General features: G+C 41.8%; 1 protein-coding gene across 1 annotated transcript in view; it reads left to right on the top strand.

Annotated features, from left to right (window-relative positions):
* The window catches only part of LOC311498643 (SPRY domain-containing SOCS box protein 4-like), a 44,139-nt gene that overhangs the window by 3,479 nt on the left and 18,938 nt on the right, over nucleotides 1-21,722 (top strand). Inside the window, exon 2 of the mRNA XM_084559318.1 lies at nucleotides 8,047-8,140. The gene's annotated coding sequence lies outside the window, so the exon portion shown is untranslated. The remainder of the gene's footprint in view (nucleotides 1-8,046; nucleotides 8,141-21,722) is intronic.

Raw genomic sequence — 21,722 nt, 5'->3', positions numbered from 1 at the left:
ACAGCGGGAACTGCATGCAAAGCAGCAACATTTTCTACTTCCACTCTACTGGAAAGGATCATAGGAAAAACTATGCTCTAACTGCCCACTCATCACCTGCATGTCTCTGATAGTAACACACTGCCGCTGGCTTCAGATAGCCTCGATTGATTAGACGGGACGTAAGACTCTGCGCTAGCAAAATCGCGCGCATAATTATAAAGCAATAGGTTACTGCACGTCAACCAGCATTGCCTGTCGCCGCTCAGGATTGGGTTCTCACCCGGCTCTTCAGGCAGATGATGAATGTTCCTCCCGGCAGAGAGCGGGAGAGAGAGAAAGACAAGTTACTGGGGCCTGTTTATCTTTCAGATCTTAGAAGGATGTGGTGTAAAGTGCTTCTCCTGGAAGAAGCTTCCTCCCACATGTTTCTATACTGGTACACCAAAGCGCTCCATCACTTGCTGCATTGAGCTACAAACTCCTATGAATGAAAATCACTCTTTGACAGTAAATATGTCTCCATATATTCACTAAATGCACTGTGTATTTTGTACAGCATTGCAACTACAGTATAATTTCTATCCTTAATAGCAGTGACTAAGTTCTATCATTAATGTTTTTCCTCACTCTGTGCAGTCAAAACATTTGACTGCTTATCCTCTGCATGCCGTCTGCTTTTTGTCCTCATCCGTTTTCCTGCCATAACAATCAGCCATGCAAAACAGTGTGCCCAAACCACTGGGTCAGTGTGAGGGCAGAGTCCACATACACATGCCTACAGAGAATCATCTCATCTCAGGTGACCTATTGTGCAGTCGTGTGTGAGCATGTTGGTGCAAAAGTGCAGTCATTCGTGGCAGTATGCCATGTAACAACAGAGATTGGGGAGCATGGAGCATATACATGTTAATACGCTAAAGTAGCAAATCAAAAAATAGAACGGAAACCTTCACTTTGTAGTAGAAATGATTACTACTATAGGAGGAGCCATCTGTGATAATGAGATATTTACTCTGCAATGCTCAGTACTGTCCTTTTATTGCCAGAGACTTTTCAACACCTTCTACTTGGGTTTACATTCAGGGTTGAGCTTAATTAATGCATCTCTGTTAAATCTTGTCTGTAGCTGTGCCGTAACCTGCCGTTCACCTCCCCAGAAATGTAATCGTATGTCTTGGTGATCCAGATGGCAATAGGCCCAAAATGCAATTTCTTTTCCACAGCTTTCGCTGGGCGGACCAGCATGGAAACACACTCCTTCTGCCTCAGGCAGTTCAGTTGTCATATTGTCCATCCCCTCCTATGTCTGCTCTCTTTTCTTCATTGCGTTGATTTCAGTAAAGGTAACTGTTTATCAGGAACTTAAGCTCCAACTCCAACACTTCCATTCACCATTGTTTGAAGCTAATAAGCACTACTTTTTTATCTACTATGATATTATTTCCCCTATTAGTCTTCAGATTTCTGTAACGACACAGATTTGGATTTAGCAACAAATGGCAGCAGCCTGTGCAGTTTATATACAAGAGTACTAAACATAATGCTGTTGACGTGGCATTCTGTCGACAGTTTTATGTAAGACTAAATAAAGTATCAGCAAATAAATGTAATTTATCGTAAACAGTTTCAGTTTAACTTTGGTAGCTCTTATAAATTTAAGCTAGTTCACATTACGTCTGAAGTTGCTTCCTCTGGGGTTTCACCAACTCTGAAGATAATTTGTAAATCTCCATGGTCTAAAAAAAATCAAATTTGTCCGAGCCGTTTTCTCCGTCAAGTTAAATTCAGTACAGAGCAGGTGAGCGGATGTTGTGTGGAGGAGGGTCTGGGGGTGGACGCGGCTGAGGGGAGTAGAGGGAGGGAGAGATCGTCTAACTAAAGGGGTGAGATGAATTTGGGGTCCAGTAGGGGGAAAAAAACAAAACGACACATGCACATGTTGTTTGCACATGTGCAAAAATATTTCCGTTTCGTTATGAGACCATGGCGAAGTAAATTAGTATCACCATAGTACTAATATTGTATGGTAAACCCAGTTCCAGGAATCTTTTCTCTTCTGTAAAACACCAAGTGTACTTGGTGTATTGTGTTTATTTTTATTTGTTGTTGAATCACAATCTCCTACTACCATCTTGCGAAACATCCAAATTTACACATTTTCCACATTCACAGTCACAGCTTTCACACCAGCCAACAAAGAGTAAGAAGATTTTTGATGCTACGGGGACAAATGCCAGGGTTGGCTCCATTACCGATGGGAACATCCCTACTCATAATACACAATACACAGATTTTCTGTGGTTACGTTTACCTGAATTGTTGACTGTCCTTAAGTATAATGGTTTTTGACAGTCATATCTATGATACACAGATGATATGTTATGTTCATTGTACCCTTTTCCTCTCAGCTAACGTTTGCTGGGATATATTCCAATCCCTCTATGTCTCCGCACAGTTAAAAAATAAAATAAAATAACCCATCGTAACCCATGTTGTTTTTGGTATCCATTTTTAAACCACGAGTGGTTCCTCTTGTTATTCGACTGGAGCACACATATCTCTCGTTTCAACCACCCCAGCTGCTGAGCCATTGTTTAGCCATACTACACTGACATGAATAATTGAGTTATCCTGTGTGCTCATGGATGTACACTACTGGGATCTAGTTGCTCCACTGACGTTCAACATCTTTGTTGCCTGCCAGGTACCCAGCAGGATGTCTGGATCTTTGTTCTCAGTGGTGGCTTCCATATAAAGAACTCTACAGTCTCTCCCCTTTCTTTATGTTTCTCAAATGTTTGAGGTTTTGTAGGTCATGTGTTTTGTTCAAGGTGGTGATGCAAAGTGAAATGCATTATAAAAATAGCAATTGTTTGTGTAGGTCTGTAATTTTGTCTTGTAGATTTATTGAAGTATTAATTTTTCAGATAAAGTACTGCGCTAAGAGATTGCTCTGTTGCTCTTCATTGAGTTTACGAAAAACTTACTTGTCTTTGAGGCCGAGTGTGTCTGGGGCTTTAGGAAAGATAAAGGTTAGATCAAAGCAACACAAAAACCGAACAGACACTTTTCACATCAGCTTTGTTCCCCTTCTTTTCAAATTGTAGTTTTACATTTTTAATTAGATCCCAATCAAGTCCTTGAGCACAGCAGCCTGTTAATTATCCAAGTAAATTCACACCATGTTTGACTGTAGCTAATGACTTATTATCTCAGGGGTGGATGAGGCCACATGCTCTATGGCAGATTGAGCTAATTTAGCTGCTAAAATGACATGGCACTTTTGATCTGCTAACATGCCTCCCAGTCAAGCTCCTTGTTGTCAAAACCATCTCATGGTCTACATGCAGAGCGTGTCAAGTTTTTTGAACACGGCCAGTTAATGCTGTTAAGATGTGGTCTTAACTGGATGTTGTAGCGGGAGAAATGTGTCAAGGAGTCGAGCACTTTCTGTCCTCCTTGCTCTGCAGATGGCAGACACACAGCTCGACACTTAAAAACTTATGCACTGTTGCAACATTTCTTGAGACTGTTGACAAAAAAAATTAACGATTTGTTCCTGTTTTTAGAACATTTAATGGTGTAGCTCTTACCAGTGAAGGACAAACAGATCTAGCATGTGTTATGTGAGAATAGGGAGTGAGCACAAGATTTTTATCCCATAAACAAATCTATTTATATAGCTTGTTGTTGATCAACCTGTGCACCGTCTTGTCATTTTCAGATTGTCTTACAAAGAATACAGTGATGAAATAAACAGTTGGATTCTCCTCAGCCAGAGCAGCAGAGTTGTACATAGTATGTAATATTTGCAACACAGGATCACTTCCTGCTGTTTTAAAAGCAGTGGCTACTGACAGTTGGTTACAGCTGAATTAATGATGAACTAATGCTGCAACCTTTCAGGAATTTCTCATGTTGATTATGTATTTTCTGACTCAATTGCACTCAAATAAGGTTGGTAGTTGGAAAAGTCTGGAAAAAATCAAAGGCACGACTCATGATGGCTGTCTGGAGGAGATTTTATAAGCCATTTCTCATTTAGATATTTCTTCTTTCCTGGGGAAGTCTTATTTGCTAGCTTTTAGTTAAACACAGCCTGGGAATCGTATTCCTGAGAGGTTCTTGGTTCGTTATTTTTATGAATCGTCAGGTCAAGGTGTGGTTGATGCTGGGATGTGTTTATGGATTCCCAGCAGTCTGTTTCATTCAGCATTACAAGGAGGGGGCAGTGAAGCACCTGAGGATTCTTACCAAGGTTATTATCTCCACACCACGCTGACACTCCATGCATCTTTAGCGTGTAGTTAAATAACTGATTTCATCCTGGGCCCATATATAACTCTGACTCGGACAGTAGGAGTGATTGGTCACTTGAGAATATTTTGGACAGAAACATACGTGGTTGGTAGCGATCACAGGCCATAGTCTCCCAGGGGCTGTCTACTGATAAATTGCTCTCCTCCTTTTCCCTCTAGCCATCATTAAAAATGTCAAATTATCATAAGCAGCAGTTCGCTATAATTGCAAGTCTTCGGTGGGAGACACATTTCTGTAAAATTGCATTCCCAAGTGTTTGCAAGCTAAATTGGAATTTCACCTGAGTTATGTCAAACTGGCATTCCTGTTAATTATATGTGGATGATAAAACGACAAGGACGAAGGTTGTATCGGCAGTACAACAGATGCTCCAACATTTGCACACTATTTAAAAAGATGCCTGTGCAGTCGTGATTAAGGGCCTTGGACAAGGGCAGTGTGTTCCCGAGAGCATTAAAGCCAGGTTATGCTCAAAAAGACCTTGTATGTGTGACATTGTTCAACCTTGTTGGAAGGCAGATGTGTTTTTTAATTTCTTTCAAAATGCTCACAACTCAGAGTTGGCTGTATTGCCTAGCAAGTAGAAACGAAATACTGATCGTGATAACTGCACATTTCAGTCAGATTCTAGTGGAAGATATTAATAGGGTTGCACTCTTTCATTCGGATGAAAATGGACAAAAGTAGTAATTTAAAAAATGTAAGAAGTGTTTTGTGTCATTGAGATCACCTTGACTTTAGTTTCCACACCAGCACACTACATCATATCACTGACTGTTACTGGAGCTGTGTACGGGCAGAGTGGAAGGAAACAGGTGGTGAGGAGAGAGGGGCATTTGAGAGAAGGCTACTGTTTGAGCCATGTAAGCTGCCCTGCTGTTTGGTCGCACCACAGACTATCAGAGCCTGCCTGGATCAGTTGGATGTGTGGGCTCTCATGTGTTTACTTGTTTTTCACTAGCGCTGACAGTTTGGAAGAGAGCCACCCTGCTGCCACCAAACGAAATCATGGATCATTTTTGAAACCGTTATACCTGTGGTTTATCTCAAAGTCACTGAGCTGGGGTTTGTTACTGTGGAATTATTGTCATGGGTCCCAAGGTTATAGACCAATATACTGTATGTGTGTTCTGTGTTTTATTTTCACTGATCTGCTCTTCATTAGGTTCATTAGGCTAAATGTTCCATAGTACGTCAAAGCATCATGTAAAATGCACGCAAAGACAGATGTTTCTTACTTTAGACATTGTACAGCTGAAAAAAGGGTTAATCGAAACTTATATAAAGTAAATAGCCTGTATTAAATAGAAACAGGTTTATTCAGTGTTTCCCATCGACTGAAAATTTACTTGCGGTGGTGGCTGGCATGGATTCTGACCAATTTGCATTCAGTGACTCTAGTGACACACTAAATTGACATGGTCAGCTGTAGCGTGTCTGGGCCAAAAGGTTGCACTTAAACACAATGCATAGACAACAGTCAGCAGCCAACTAGCGCGTATGTTCTGCATCTGCAGGTGGTGGTAGCCTGTGTTTGTCATTCAGCGGAACCCAGAAGAACTAGGGCTGTGGATATACAGTCGTATAGAGCTGGTCTCTCTTGAGCTCTTGAATTTGTTATTTAGTTGTTGCCACCACTTCTGTTTAAATTCTTCACACTGGTTTGCACAGACCGGTGTGTGTGTGTGTGTGTGTGTGGCCAAAAATTAATTGGTTTGAAAAGAGTAACGGATGCCATTATGATGTAACATATACCTAGATGCATACCTGGGCAGGTCTTTATTTACCAAGTCAAGCCCAGGTATGTGAAGCACAGCTATGTTTGAAAATACTACTTTAGTTTTTAGAACAATAACGGACAGACTCAATGAAGTACAGTTACCTTAGGCAGTGTATACCAGCACTATGCCTTCCATCTTGCAGGAGAACTTGTAAGTAGGGATGTTTGTGCAAAGATACATGGGGACAAGTTGCATGTCTTTATGTAGAAAAATGGGTTATGCAATTCAACATCAAACCATATTTATATAAATGGTACTGTGACATCATATATCTGTTGAAAAATCTATTAATAAATCAACCCAGCCCCATTGTCATGTCTCATGAAATCAATACCTGAGTGGACCTCAATGTCTTGGGAGGGGCGCTGGTGCTTTGGTGCTCTGCAGTTTATTTAATTGCTACAATAATTCACACATCTCCATTGATAGTAAATTGATTTACAACTCCGCTGCTTTCCAAACCGTCCTTGCACTAACCTAACGCTCCTTTCATTGCCAAACATTCCCTTGTTGCCCATTTGAATGTGTAATTGTCACTTTTTGAAGTGTTTGTGTAAGGAGTGAAGGAAAAGAGTCGTATTAATCTGTGATGGTGTCTCATTGAGCACATTTACATGGATGCAGGAAAGGGGGAAAGACCATGTCTTAAGTGTTTCTTTCAAAGGATAAAGATACTTTTTATTTAAGTACGTAGAACACACACTGATTGCAGCTGATCTTTACAAGTGGCCTATGTTCTGCTGGGCAGCATTCGAAGACTCGTCAGAGTTACTGTAGCTACACTTGAAGAGCAGCCAGTGCTTTGAGTGCTTTACTTGGCAGATGGACTTTTAGTGGAGTAAAGTAGTGCTTGACCACAGGGAGTAATGTTGGTGCCAAAGCTGCAGCAGTACATCCTCTTAAACAACAGTAGCTGGCCTGCATTGAGTCATTAATAAAAACCCACATTCAATATTAATAATGTTTGAAAAGAACAAATTAATCTCATTCAAACTACAAAATCTCTACAACTGTGCTGGTTAGGGCAAGATTTAAAAAATAAAATAAATCTCTATGAAAGGAGAATCTCTTTCATAACTAAGCATAATTGTTGCGAAACTGAAGTATCGATATTGAAAAGAATCAGGAAATTGGCACTCAGCAGACTTGTTAATTACATTTCTTAATTTGTCAGGTATTCTGAAAATTATTTAATTGTTTTAAAATGTATTCTGATCCCAGCCTTTCAAATGAGATGACTTCACAGCAGATTATTGAGTATGGGTGTTTTGGTATTTGTATTATCTTACAAGACACTTCTAAGACCGTTTCAAAGCCATTTTGGACATCGAAGATGCTGTATTGTAAAATCTGTGTCTTTTAACTTGCAATCCCCCTCTTTCTTACCTACTTGCAGAATTGTTGAATCTCTTGTTGTGTTACCACCGCCTGTTGCTCATTAGAATAGCAGGAAACCACTGGCAGGAATGTGTACACAGGCCTGCACACAACAACACGAGGGTGTTACTAGACGCTTAGACTACCCATGGGATACTTCTACAGACCAGCGCCTTTGTTTAATGTTTGAAGAGGAGTTGTCTTAAAATTTGATGAACATTAAGTTTGCACAGGGTCATAAATATTCAAAAAAGCAGAGCGCCTCCCAACATTCCTTATTCCTTCAGTTTTAATCTATCTTTGTCACCACCCTCTTATTGCTTCATCTTGGCCTACATTTGAGCTGGGTGGCTTTTGTTATTGGGAGAACATCTACCAGCACTTTAGTGGCTCTCACATGTATAATGCAAATCATTGTTTCAGACCATGGCCTCTAATGCTGTTGTAAGAACTCATTAACTTGCTCTGCCAATAGTAGTAGTTTATCATATTAAAACCACCATTTTCATGGCTGCTATAAAATGACCCACAGGACATTTAGTTGATTGTGGCACCCTAATCAAACCATTGGGTCTTTTCTCAACAGGAAATAACCAGGGCTTTCATTGTGTGACCCACGCCCCGTTGACCTGGCAGAGATGCACTTTTCTCAACACACCTGCACTCAGATGGATTAAGAGGTTAGTTGCCCATCCCACATCTAGTTTCTGCCTAGATTACAACTGCTAACAACTTCTGTGGTTTTAACTGCCTCCAAACTTCTAAGCCGATCAGCCATGCACTGTGTTAGATGTTAGTGGTAATGGAATGACTTTCTTTCGTTTCATTTAACTGTTCTACCTCACATTCTGCAACCCAGCTGTGGAAACCTGATCAGACTGGTTCAGACTTACCTGTAGGCGCAGGGAAACTGATCCAAGGCGCCTGCTAAAAATTTCAACAGGTCCTAACCCAAAAGCAGCTGATACGCTTGACAGGCTTGGAGAGTCTTGCCTAATGTTTTATTCTGCAGAAGCCAACTGTGCATCACTGAACAGAATTGTGATAAAGCATGACACCGGTATAGCGTATGAAATTACAACAAGCATCACATTACAGTAGCCCTCTACTGGCCAACATTTTTAGATGAAATACTTTACACTGTGGGGTCAATTCCTGACCTTTGTCATGGAAGTCTAGTGAGCTACAGGCAAATAAAGACAGACGGCATTGTAAATAATACAATGGTTGCTGTGGCAGTATAGCAATAACCGTAACTTGGGAATCCTATGACAAAAAGAATACATTTGAACCAGTTGAGCTTTTATCAGCCTTAAGAGCGAAACAGCCTCACGACATTCCACCCAACATGTGACTGAACTTTGTTTGTTACAAATGCTAACTGAACCGACTTAAATGCTAAATGTATTGGTCTTAAGTGTAATTCATTGATTTCCCTCGGGGAAAGTATGCTTACACTTTGTGGGATGGTGTTATATCTGACTAAACTGTTGCATATTCACAACTCAAAATGTCCTTTTAGACATGGAGTGAGGCCAAGGGCGCACTCTAATTTATCAGAGGGTTGACAAGTTACATAGAAAGTGGCCTTTCATTCTTTGCCCGCTTCTGCGTCCGTGTAAGAGTTGATGAGTCAGTACATAAACAGGATTTTCTATTATTTTTGTGGGGATTTTGTTTCTCTACAACAAGCATTTGTAGTTTCAGGAACCAAGACTATTGTTCAGCATCAGCACGTCTTGTCTCTACAACAGGAATTTCACCATCAGTCATGCAGTCATTTTGAGTGAACCCAGTGACTGCGCTCCCGTAATTCCCCCCCGTTTTAAACAATCAACTGGAGTAATCACAATGGATTGCCCAGTTCTCATGCTCATTAAAAAAGCACTTGACCATGTCCAATACTGTGGGATGTGTACTAGGGCTGTCTGCAAGATTTGTCGTGCGAAACCAGTCTTGCGAGACCACAACGAGATGTCTATCGAGAGCATTCAGATAATATAATGCATTTTAAAAAACTGATCAGAGTATCTTGTGAATCGACATCAGTGCTTTCCTGTCAAGATCAGTTTCAATCAGTTTATTTATTATTTTCTTTTTTAACCCTACCCTAATGTCTACTGTCAATGACTGGACTGCTTTCTGGCTTTAGGCATCTCATCTTGTAATTTGTGCAACCCATTTTACAATCATTAACATGTAAATGGACTGGCTCCAGGATCCTGCTGAATGTTCGTACATCTGACAAGCTTAGGTGCAAGAGACTTTTAACTGTAACCATGTATACTGTAGTGGCATTTGAGATGATGTCTTCAGGTATTATGTTTTATTTGACAGTCCATAAAACCTCAAATGTTCTGTTTTCTGTTATCTGTATGACCAAAATTTAATCTTATCCATGAAAAAAAATCACTAAATTATAGCAGGACTAAACACACAGACACGCTGACAGCAGCACTTCAGATTTTTTCTTGGTATTGGACTGTGGGAGAAAACCTGAAACTTATGAGAAATCCTTAAAGCCACAATGAGTGCACTGAAACTCTTACCAGCACCACACAGTTATTACTTTCTGTGTAAAGTGTTAAACATTCAGTTTCTATTTGAGTAACCTCTGGTCAGGTACTGAACTTATAATATTGGCCCTTGAAATGAAAAATAATTTTCTTGCCATTTAAGATGCTTTGAGTTTGTCTCTTATTGAGCCCTGTGAGGATGCTACAGTAGAAGCAGGTTACATTTTTATATCTGTGGTGTTTGAGAAAGCTGTTTGTTCTTGTGGCCCCACGCACAAAACGGCCATCTAGTGTTGGCTTTGGCTCCTACTTCCATCATGTGGTTACCAACAGTTTCTTTTCCTGGTTAAACGGATATGAAGAAAACAAACTGCTACTCAACCTTGGGTGTGTCTTGTCTGAGGACCAGGAAGTAATTTGATCAAATGTATTATTGACTAGTCCACGACCTTGTCTGACAAGACTCTTTGATCTGTACGTTGGCATGCTAAAGCTAATCAACATTTCAGGTTTTCCTGCTCACCTTGACATCAGACCGTGGGATATTCTGAAAATCCATACAGACGCAATGAGTGCATGCAAACTCTACACAGAAAGCCCTACATTGAGAATTGTTTGGATGTGAATCCTCATGATGGAGTTTATATTTTCTTTTGATTTTAGTACCATTAAGGTTTAATGGTACCGTTTGCTGCGCCGTCCTCACTTGTAATTAACTGTCCACTCGTTCCTGTCTTCTCTCCGTATGATAATTCTTTGACTTGACCTATTTACATCGCCTTATTTTTAGTTTCTCTTACCAGTTTCCCCACTTTTTGTGCCGACCATGTCCTGGTTATTGGTATTGAAGTTGAGGACACAATTAAATATCTTGTTTGTTTTTTTTTTACTAGGGTTTGTAATGTATGTTGAATGTCGTTCTGGTCCACCCTTTCGGATCTTTGCTTGAGGTCATTCAGCATCTCGCAGCACTCTGATATACCACGCCCTGTCAAAACAAGGTAGTCCTGCAAGCAGCGATAGCCTCCAGCGTGAGTGGATGTTGTTGAAGGTGTTGTGGATGTGGTGAATGTGCATTTTCTTTCGTACAGTGAATGTTCCAGTGTGAGTTTTCTCACTAGAGTTAATTTGAGCCAAGTCATATTGTATTAATATATGCAGCGTTCAGTAATAAACCCTCTCAAGACTGGAGAGTGTAAGCAGGCAGGGAGGAATGCTGTTGTGCGTTTGCTGAGGAGGGGGTAACAACTGAGAGGAGGGCTTTCTTGTCTCCCAGGAGAAAGATGAGTGAGAGAAGCATGGATATAAAGGTAGAGAGCGGGGGATGGTGTCAAAACCAAGGATAGAAGAAGAAGGAAACAGCCATATATCAAAAGAAATAAATGCAGCTCACAAATCTGAATGCATCTTGCTCTAGGAATTTCTGTCTTCACAGCTGAATTTGTTCTATGACTTGATTAAATAAATATTGAAGTGCATATTTTCTATACTAAAATATTATCTAAAAATTTACAAATTTATCATCTAGAGAACAATGCAATACAGTGGAAGTAATAAAATCTTAAACCAAATGACAGATGCTAGCCTGGCATCAGCCGTCATTATTGATGGAGTGCCATGGCAGTCAGCAGATTCACATGGTAGATTTTAGGCTCCGAGATAAAGTTGATGGGTTTTAATACGCTTTCTTTAAGACCCCCCCCCCCCCCAACTGGCCCAGTGTCCATTGTCCAGTACAGCAGAGCAAAGTGTAAATAAGATGTTAATCTGCAAATATATGAGAACTGTGTGTGTGTGTGTGCCCACATTTCTTTCCATCGTCTCTCCTAGAGGAGCACAGGCAGTGTATCTCTTAGAGAGTGGGTGGTTTTGCACAGCTTGGGAAAGTCTTTGAGCGTGCTCCACACTAAGCCCTCCCCTTCCCCCTCCCTCCATCTTCCCTCCCTTCCCTCCTCCCTCCAGCAGCTGTTTTCCTGTCTTAGCTGGGAACTGGAGCCAAGCTGTTTTTCCCCATCCTCACGTCACAGGCAGGAACTCACCGACTTACCGACACACAAACGCACTCTCTTCTTGTCTGTCTCTGCCCTGTCCCACACTCGTCTGGCTTTTGACTGTGTACTGACCTCAATTTGGACCACAGACTGAGGAGCAAGTATTCCCACTCTTCTACTTGGCTGCCGTGGTTGAATATTCACATTGCTGTGCGAGAGCCGCCTGACTGTTCGTAGAAATGCTTTCATGGTAAGACGTCTCTTCCCTTCTCACAGCTCACTTCTGTCTTTTGACCTTTTGTTTGTGCTACTTTTCTCAGTTTTCCGGTCTCTATTTGAAAGGCTGTTTTGGGTCTCATCCCAAGCTGGCGATCTTCAGAGGTCTTTTTGACTGTACGCTACTGCTCAGCGTGTCGGCATGCCCCAGAGAAAATCTCAGAATGAATGAAATGAAAGTTCAGAGTTGTATGTCTCAAATGAAATTCGGCGTGGCATTCTCTTTACTTACAAAGCTGTTGGAGATGTTCACTTTTCTTTTGATGTAACCTCTGTACTTTACTGCATTTATAGGTCAATACTTAAGCTAAAGTTCACCTTAATGTTTCTGTAAAATAGAAGTTTAGATTTTTCCATTTGCTTGTGAGGAAAGGAAGGACTGTGTTGGTCCACTCTGTCCTCCTCAGCTAGCATCAGACCTTCAGTGTAATGTTACACACACGTGAGTAGCTGAGAGGTGGGAGAGTGGCACATGATTGTGGGCTCTGTATTGCGTTACACTGCTGGTACACAGGCACAGTTCAGTCCCTGACTCATAATTACATCTTATCTAACCTGGAACCCTGGGTTGAGGAAGTGTAAGGTTCAGGTTATAGTAGATCAGATTTGGAAATAAAAAGCGTATACGTGATCAGGATGGCTACACACAACAAACAGAGTGAAAAGTGAGTGTTCATAATGAAGTAACTGCAGACTTAAAGTAACTGCAGATTTTTGTTCATCCATGAGTTGAAGTGTCAAGAATAAAAGTGTTTTCCTGGCTCCTCTCACCTGAGGGTGAATGTCGGATCATTGATTTTGGAGAAGAAATTAACTGAAGATAAAAAATGATCTTTGTACTGGGAAGAAGTCAGAGGAAATGAAGTTCACTATAATCTCTCATCTGAACACAGGCCCAACTTTAAGCTGCATTTCCTCATAAAACCTCCAATCTTGATCAAGTTCTAGATAACCCTCAGGCCTGATGCACTAAACAAGCCTGCATGCTGGAATTAAATCTTCCAGTTTCTTTGCATATCACCTGATGTCAGATGGTTTGTTTGCAGTCAAGCAAAGACTGGCGTCATCTTGCATCATCCACCTGCTCTGCTCATGTTTTGAAAATTGTAACGGCAATAAGCAAGCTGTGTCCACAGCGCTGCCCCTTTCATGCATCAGAAATTCTGAACAGAGGAAGAGATTGTGAAGCTTTTTGTTGCCAGGACGGGTAGAGGCGTGAGAGGTAGGGTTGGGTATCGTTTGAATTTGAACGATTCCGATTCCGATTCCTTGTTTCGATTCCGGTTCCTAACGATTCTCGATTCCGATTCTTTTAAGAGGCAGGGTCAAAAAAAGTTTAGGATATTTTAAATGAGCTAGTGTAGTGGACACTATGGACATAATTCACCTCGTTCCGTGCTTTAAGGACGCTGTCTCTTTAAGAACACGCTGCTGGTTTGTTGTTATCATGGGCAGCGCCATGTTTGTTTTGATATCGTTAAAGTAGGAATGAATAAACGACACGCTGTTGCGTTGTCAACGTGAGACTCTCTCTCTACCTAGTTTATTACATTCTACACTAGCTAGCCAACGGTCTTTCTGAAGGAAATAGTCTGACCTTCTCCATCAATTTTAATTCTATGAACTTTTTCCTTTTTATGAACTCTATACGTGGGCTAATTTGTTAGCTGCCTCAATGTTGGCGCAAGACATATTATTTAATGTATATGTATTGTTTTACTAACCGGATTCGGACTGCATGCAGCGGAGGACGGTCGGCGCCGTGCGTCAAAGACGGGTGTTGGGCCTGGTAATAAGGTACTCAGTATTGGGGTTTGGCTATCATGAATAATTAATAATTATCAAAAATAATTATTTATTATTAAATAATTGGATCTGAATTACTAGATCACCTCGGGGCACCACCCTTCTGGGAAGGGAAAAGATAGCCAATTAATCAAAACAGTCTCATAAATTATACTAAATTGTCAATTTGGAGTTCGGATTAATAATTAACTTAATAACTATAACCAAAATTACCACGTTAACAACTAGTTACAGTTGAAGGAATTTGGAGTTCTTGGCAGTGTAGAGGTTGGCAACATTCACTCTTGTGCAATATTAAACAGACAGGTATGTTTAAAAGACATTTATTAACAAGAATAAAATTAACATACAAGCTAACTACAGTGTACTCAATACAGTTGTGTGTGTGTGTGTGTGTGTGAGCCAAAATGGCCGCTGGTTGTGTGTGAGCCAAAATGGCCGCCGGTTGTGGGCGTGTCAAGATGGCCGCCGGTTGTGGGCGTGTCAAGATGGCCGCCGGTTGTGGGCGTGTCAAGATGGCCGCTGGGCCTTGAGGTCTTGAACACAAAGGAAACAAGATGGCTGCTGAGTGGGGACACTCATGTGCCGTGTGCTGGCCAAATGCCTTGGTGGAATGTGATAAGAGGTGCCAGGTTAGAGAAAGGATGGTTAGTTTAGCATGCAAGAGACCCTGAGTCTATGTGTTGCATAATCTAAACTAACATCAAATCACTATACTAAACACTCAATAAAACAAATATCACATCAAATCAAAGTTTAAGTTCTATGCTTTGCTTAGCTTAACTAGGCCCAGGTCATACTACCAGATTTGGTGGAAAGTCAATTTCTGGTGTGTTGCTCCTTTAGCTGGCAGTTCCTGATGGAAAGCCAAACCGGGAAAAGTTGAAGTCCTTGCTGTGTTTTCCTGATGGCAAACGGAGGGAAACTGGCCGCTCCTTGAAGTCCTTTGAAGTGGCTTGTTAGCAGCTCGGTGCTAACTAGCCGTGTGGCTCCTGTCCTTTGAGAGTTTAGCCTGCAAAACCTTTGGTTTGTTGGCTAAAGAGCTGGTGTAGATTCCTCAGCAGGAACTCGCTTCGCTGCTGTATGGAGAACAGGCCTGCAAGTAGTTGCTCTTTGTTAGCAGACTACCTGGCGCCCAGCTGCAGCTTAGCAGCTGGGGGTCTCCACCGGGGAGGTGTGGAGTGGAGGAGAAGAGGTAAGAGAATAAAAGAAAGAACAAAGGCCAAACGGTGCATTTTATATGACCTGATGACCTCATAGGTCACATGCCACTGTCAGCCAGTGAACTGCTTGGTCAGTTTTTCACACCTGGAGGATTGTGGGTAATAGAGTTTTTCCAGGGCTCCTTTGTTCCCAAGACAAAAGCAGCCATGTGGTTACCTGATTATGCACCACCAGGTTCAGATCCCAACATTCCCCCCTTTGGTCTCACGACCTCACTCGATGTGTGGTCGTGAGAGCACAAGTGTCCGTGCATAATCCAAGTTGGGAAAGTTCATTCATGGTAATGACATCTGGGCAGTCTGTTAACCAACTGGGCTGTGGTAAACGCTAACTATCTTAGCTAAGCAAAACAAAATCATCAGGTGAAAAACTGAAATACACATAAACACATTGACATTTACTAACAGTGTTAGTGAGAAAGAGAAGAATGTCAGTGATGTAAATTGTTAGGGTAAGATACAGAAAGAGAGTGGCACCTACAATGATAAAACCATTTCCAAATGTCCAATAGTTTTGGTTTACTCATTGGATCCTATTAGAATAATTATTATTCAATGCAGTACTCGGTCTGATCTTAACAGAAATAACAATTTTGTCCTTCATGCAAATGTTGCTGCGGAAGGATGTCATCACATTTAAAAAAAAATCCTGGTTGTCAATGGCTGTATCATTGTTCGAATGTGTCCTAAAATTTGTGTTTGATAAGGACATGTATGACTAGCAAAATACTACCGAGGAGTTGGTTCAGGTGTATTTGCAAAGTTAGACAGTGGGTCCAATCAGAATTTAGGCTTTTCTCAACTAATAGTGGCAGGTGTGACTATTATTGAGTTGAAAACTATGGAGTTTGCTACTGTTGCTAAGAAATCACAAGTTTGCCTACTTAACTGCAAAGAAAGTAAAGTACTTCCTACATACTGGCAGTACAGGGATGGACTGTGTTATTATTTCCTTGAGGAAGGAACTCTGAATTTGTGTTGCCTTAAGTTTTTATGAACTAGTGGCTCAGGGCTGTAACGCTCCGTGTAGCCGGAGGCAAAGAGGTATTCAGAGGCATCACTGTCTGCTGAATTATGATCATCTAAGCTGCACTCAGACATGCTGCGATCATCATCTGAGCAGTTTATTGGCTGATCATACTGCTGGGCCATAATTTCAGAATAAGGCTTTCTACAGCTCCGACTGTGTGAATGCCTATCTCGGGGAAGTTGGCGGACATGGCGGCTACGCTCAGTGTCCCTGTGTGGCCCTTTATCACCCCCCTTTGGTCTGTTGTGAGGGTGACGTTTTAAGGTGGTAGACCGGGATGATGCCTTGGTGGTTGAGCTGGAGGGCTCAACAGTCTTCCCTCTTGTTTTGGAAGTGACAACAGTTTCCCAAGCCACCTGTGTCATCTTCCTGATGTCGTGCATCGAGGGGTCACCTTGGCGTGTCATGAGTGCAACGTGAGTGCGTACACATGGGTGAAGGTTCTGCAAGAATAAAGACTTGAAGGTGGAGTTCTCTTCTAAGCCTGGTGCATTCTTGCCCTGAAAGTACACATGTATCAAACGTTTGTAATAATGTCTAGGATGCTCATGACGGGTATGTTTAATTTGGAGGGCTGCAACCATTGAGTCAATCTCATCAGCAGTAGAAGAGAATTCTTCTAGTAGTGCTTGACGGAGCTCTGTGTAGTCATCTCTGACTGTGGGAGGTTGTGACTGGATAAACTTATGGACAGCTTTAGAGCTTGTTTTCCATACAAGTTTAACTTTCTCCCTTTGGGTTGCATGGGGCAAATCAATTAGGGCGTGGTCTAAATCCCTAACGTAATTGTCAACGTTATGATCACAACTGTCTGGATCAAAATGTTCAATGTCCTTGGCAAGGAACTCAAGCACTTTAAAGCGGGGACACTGTGGTGTCCGGGCAGGTGCATCACGTGCAACAGATATCTCTGGTGGACAGGCGGGGGCTGGGCAAACCTGTGGGGTTGTAGTCCCCCCTTCGGAGAGATGGGCACGGATGGGAGTGTCATACATCATAGGCTGAAAAGAAGATTGGGCAGAATATCGTCTGGAGGATAAACTACACATCTCTTCACGGTCTATATCAGAGAGATGGGACGTCAGATAATTGTTACCTCGGTCTCTCAGAGGAGGTTGAGGACCTGACTCCATTCCCAGGAACTTAGGGTCAGCTGGAAATTGTTCCCATTTTCTAACTGTAGGGGAAGTTAACCTTTCACTACAGGAGGAGTGTGAATCGGAATAACCAGAATCACATTGGCTTAATGACTGTGGTGGGGAAAGACAACCCGATTTAAGCCTTAGCAGTTCTTCTTTGTGTGCACAAAGATCGGACTCTGCTGAGTGCAGGTCTGCTAAGTAGCGCATAGCTTTCTTATTGGCCATTTGTACCTCATGGAGGAGACAAGCCGTTTGCGCTTTAAGGGATTCTACCTCCTTTTCTAAGGCTGCTTTGCTCTGAGAGGCAAGGCTGGATTGCCTGTGAAAGTTCAGAAGCAAACATCTTAACAATGGGCCCTTGGATGCAGTCTGTGCATCACACCTGTCCTTCAGTAGAGAATCTATCTCTTCCCTGCACTCACTGAAATTCAACTTGCTAATGAATTCAGGGTAGCCTGGGTTTAGGCTCTGTGCAAGGGAGGAAATGAATTGCTCTACACAGGGGTTCTCCATTGTTATGTGGGATGGAGGTGTCAAAAACAACAACAACAAAGCAATGGGGTTAGCAATGCTATGCTAAGTAGCTATGTAGCTTCCAAGAGAGAGGCTAGAAAGGTAGCTATGGCACCATCTAGTGGCTCTAGTGGGCACAACAAATTTGGTAACACAGTAAATGCAAATTTACTCACCAAAACTCAAAATGCAATAACTGAAATGCAGGGCAGTAACAGTTAGAGACGTGATTCTTAAAGTTAACTTGGGCTGGAATGCATGGCAGTAACAGCTAAGTATATAACTTATATTTCACAGGGCTGGTAGCACACTGTGGCTCTATCTCAGACTCCTTATCTTACTTAGGCTGAAATGCATGGCAGTAACAGCTGGCACAAAATCTTTCACACAGGGCCGGTGGCACGCTGTGGTTTAATTCAACAGGGGAGCACTTAACAGGAAACCTTGACGGAATTGCATTGAATACGTGGTATTCGAATGCAGAAATTCTTACGATTGAGAAAAGTAGGTTCAACTTGAATTAGCTAGCAGCAAAAGCAACTCTTAATGTAGTACAATGGGACTGAAAACAGTAGTTATTAATAACGAATTATTAATTATTTGTGAATTTCATAAATTATCACCACACTGCACCTGTTTGTTAGTACAACTGGATATCTACTCCTGTGGTAGACTAGTGGGATTGAACGTTAAGACTTCTGGCAAGTCAAAAAGTTGTTCAAAAATATTTTTGGCTTTGGCCAAAATTATGCTGAAATTAATATTGCACAATTATGAATAATTGCCAACAGTACTCTGCCTCACACGGGGCACCATTTGTTGGGCCTGGTAATAAGGTACTCAGTATTGGGGTTTGGCTATCATGAATAATTAATAATTATCAAAAATAATTATTTATTATTAAATAATTGGATCTGAATTACTAGATCACCTCGGGGCACCACCCTTCTGGGAAGGGAAAAGATAGCCAATTAATCAAAACAGTCTCATAAATTATACTAAATTGTCAATTTGGAGTTCGGATTAATAATTAACTTAATAACTATAACCAAAATTACCACGTTAACAACTAGTTACAGTTGAAGGAATTTGGAGTTCTTGGCAGTGTAGAGGTTGGCAACATTCACTCTTGTGCAATATTAAACAGACAGGTATGTTTAAAAGACATTTATTAACAAGAATAAAATTAACATACAAGCTAACTACAGTGTACTCAATACAGTTGTGTGTGTGTGTGTGTGTGTGTGAGCCAAAATGGCCGCTGGTTGTGTGTGAGCCAAAATGGCCGCCGGTTGTGGGCGTGTCAAGATGGCCGCCGGTTGTGGGCGTGCCAAGATGGCCGCCGGTTGTGGGCGTGTCAAGATGGCCGCTGGGCCTTGAGGTCTTGAACACAAAGGAAACAAGATGGCTGCTGAGTGGGGACACTCATGTGCCGTGTGCTGGCCAAATGCCTTGGTGGAATGTGATAAGAGGTGCCAGGTTAGAGAAAGGATGGTTAGTTTAGCATGCAAGAGACCCTGAGTCTATGTGTTGCATAATCTAAACTAACATCAAATCACTATACTAAACACTCAATAAAACAAATATCACATCAAATCAAAGTTTAAGTTCTATGCTTTGCTTAGCTTAACTAGGCCCAGGTCATACTACCAGATTTGGTGGAAAGTCAATTTCTGGTGTGTTGCTCCTTTAGCTGGCAGTTCCTGATGGAAAGCCAAACCGGGAAAAGTTGAAGTCCTTGCTGTGTTTTCCTGATGGCAAACGGAGGGAAACTGGCCGCTCCTTGAAGTCCTTTGAAGTGGCTTGTTAGCAGCTCGGTGCTAACTAGCCGTGTGGCTCCTGTCCTTTGAGAGTTTAGCCTGCAAAACCTTTGGTTTGTTGGCTAAAGAGCTGGTGTAGATTCCTCAGCAGGAACTCGCTTCGCTGCTGTATGGAGAACAGGCCTGCAAGTAGTTGCTCTTTGTTAGCAGACTACCTGGCGCCCAGCTGCAGCTTAGCAGCTGGGGGTCTCCACCGGGGAGGTGTGGAGTGGAGGAGAAGAGGTAAGAGAATAAAAGAAAGAACAAAGGCCAAACGGTGCATTTTATATGACCTGATGACCTCATAGGTCACATGCCACTGTCAGCCAGTGAACTGCTTGGTCAGTTTTTCACACCTGGAGGATTGTGGGTAATAGAGTTTTTCCAGGGCTCCTTTGTTCCCAAGACAAAAGCAGCCATGTGGTTACCTGATTATGCACCACCAGGTTCAGATCCCAACACGGGGCACACATTTATTTCTACTCCATGAATTGCTTTATCATGTTCGACGTGCACCCTCCTATGCACGAAACAATCTTGTCGCAAATGTTGCATTTTTCTGAGATTTCGTTCTGTTTAGAAAAGTGAAGCCACACTTTCGACCTCCGACACACACTATCCACGTTCGACCATAGACATTCGGTTAAGCCAACACTTCCGGTGGATGCTTCTTCGTTGGTGTTCAGCGGTTTCTTCTTCCGGTCGGCGGACTGGGAATCGAAACTAGGAATCGAAAATTAAACTTTTGAACGATTCCGGGAAAATCGCAAAGCTAGTCCCGGTTCCAATCGATTCTCGATACTCGATACCCAAGCCTAGTGAGAGGGCAACATAAAACGCTGATTGTGCAAAATGAGTGACTTAAATGTTTTTAGCATTAGTTATGCCAGCTCACCAACAGAGTCTGTCATTTGATTGTGTGTTATATCTGGCTGGTTTGAAAAAAGTGGGTCCAGCAACAGGTCCGAGTTTTGTCTTTAGATGCCAAAGTTCTAAATAGACCGTCAATGGAGTCGTTGCTTAATAATCTATTGTTCGTGGCTCACTTTAATCCTTTACAGATAAAGAAATACACTGCATAATAAAAGATGAACAAATGACCATAAAAAGGTGTTAAATGCCACAGCATTCGAGAGATGACGCAGTAGTTCCTGTGGATTATAGGGCACCCCAAAATATTAGTGTAGAGTGACTCTACCAGTGTAGAGTGACCATGAGACCACTTCCAACATTCTTTGGCATCCAGATTACTTTGTATGGAGTCTAGACAGCAAAAAGGATAAAAAATGATTCAAATCCATATCAGTTTATTTAGAGATTTCAGTTTTATTCATTTTATTTAAAACTAAAACCATTGTCATGGCTTCCAGAGATTTGTGGTAGTTCCACAATATTTTACCTCGTACATCTTGCATGTCTTTTCTTGCAGTGGCTGAAAAATGCGCATCTGTTCAGACAACCATTGAAACCCATTTTTACCCTTGTTTCTTCTTGTCACCTCTTGCACAGGTTTTCTTTTGATGTTGATTTAGTATCTCTATAGCTAAACATGCAGGACACACTGTAATTACATATTTTGGTGGAAGTGTTCGTGCTGGCATTAGGCATAACATTATGACCTGCCAAAATCAGTTGTGACTCATCAGAGAATGGACATGGGCCTTCTGAGGGTGTCCTGTGGTGTCTGGCAACAGAATGTTGTTAGTGGGGACCGTTGGGTCCTATGGGTTGAGGGGAGGGGCCTCTGTGGATCATCCCACAGATACTTGATCAGTTTGGGATCGAGTGAATTTTGAGGCCAAGTCAACACCTTGTGCTATTTTTCCATGTTTTTTGAGTTGTTCCTAAAGCATTTTTGTGTGTGTGCCTGTGTCAGGCTGCATCCTGCTGGGGATGGCTGCTGCACTCAAGGAGTGTCATTGCTATGTTGTGGGGGTGTATGGTCTGGTCTAGGTGGATGGTACAT

Source organism: Chelon labrosus, assembly GCF_963514085.1.
Source record: "Chelon labrosus genome assembly, chromosome: 13".
Taxonomy (NCBI): Eukaryota; Metazoa; Chordata; class Actinopteri; order Mugiliformes; family Mugilidae; genus Chelon; species Chelon labrosus.
This window is presented reverse-complemented; position numbering and strand designations above follow the sequence as displayed.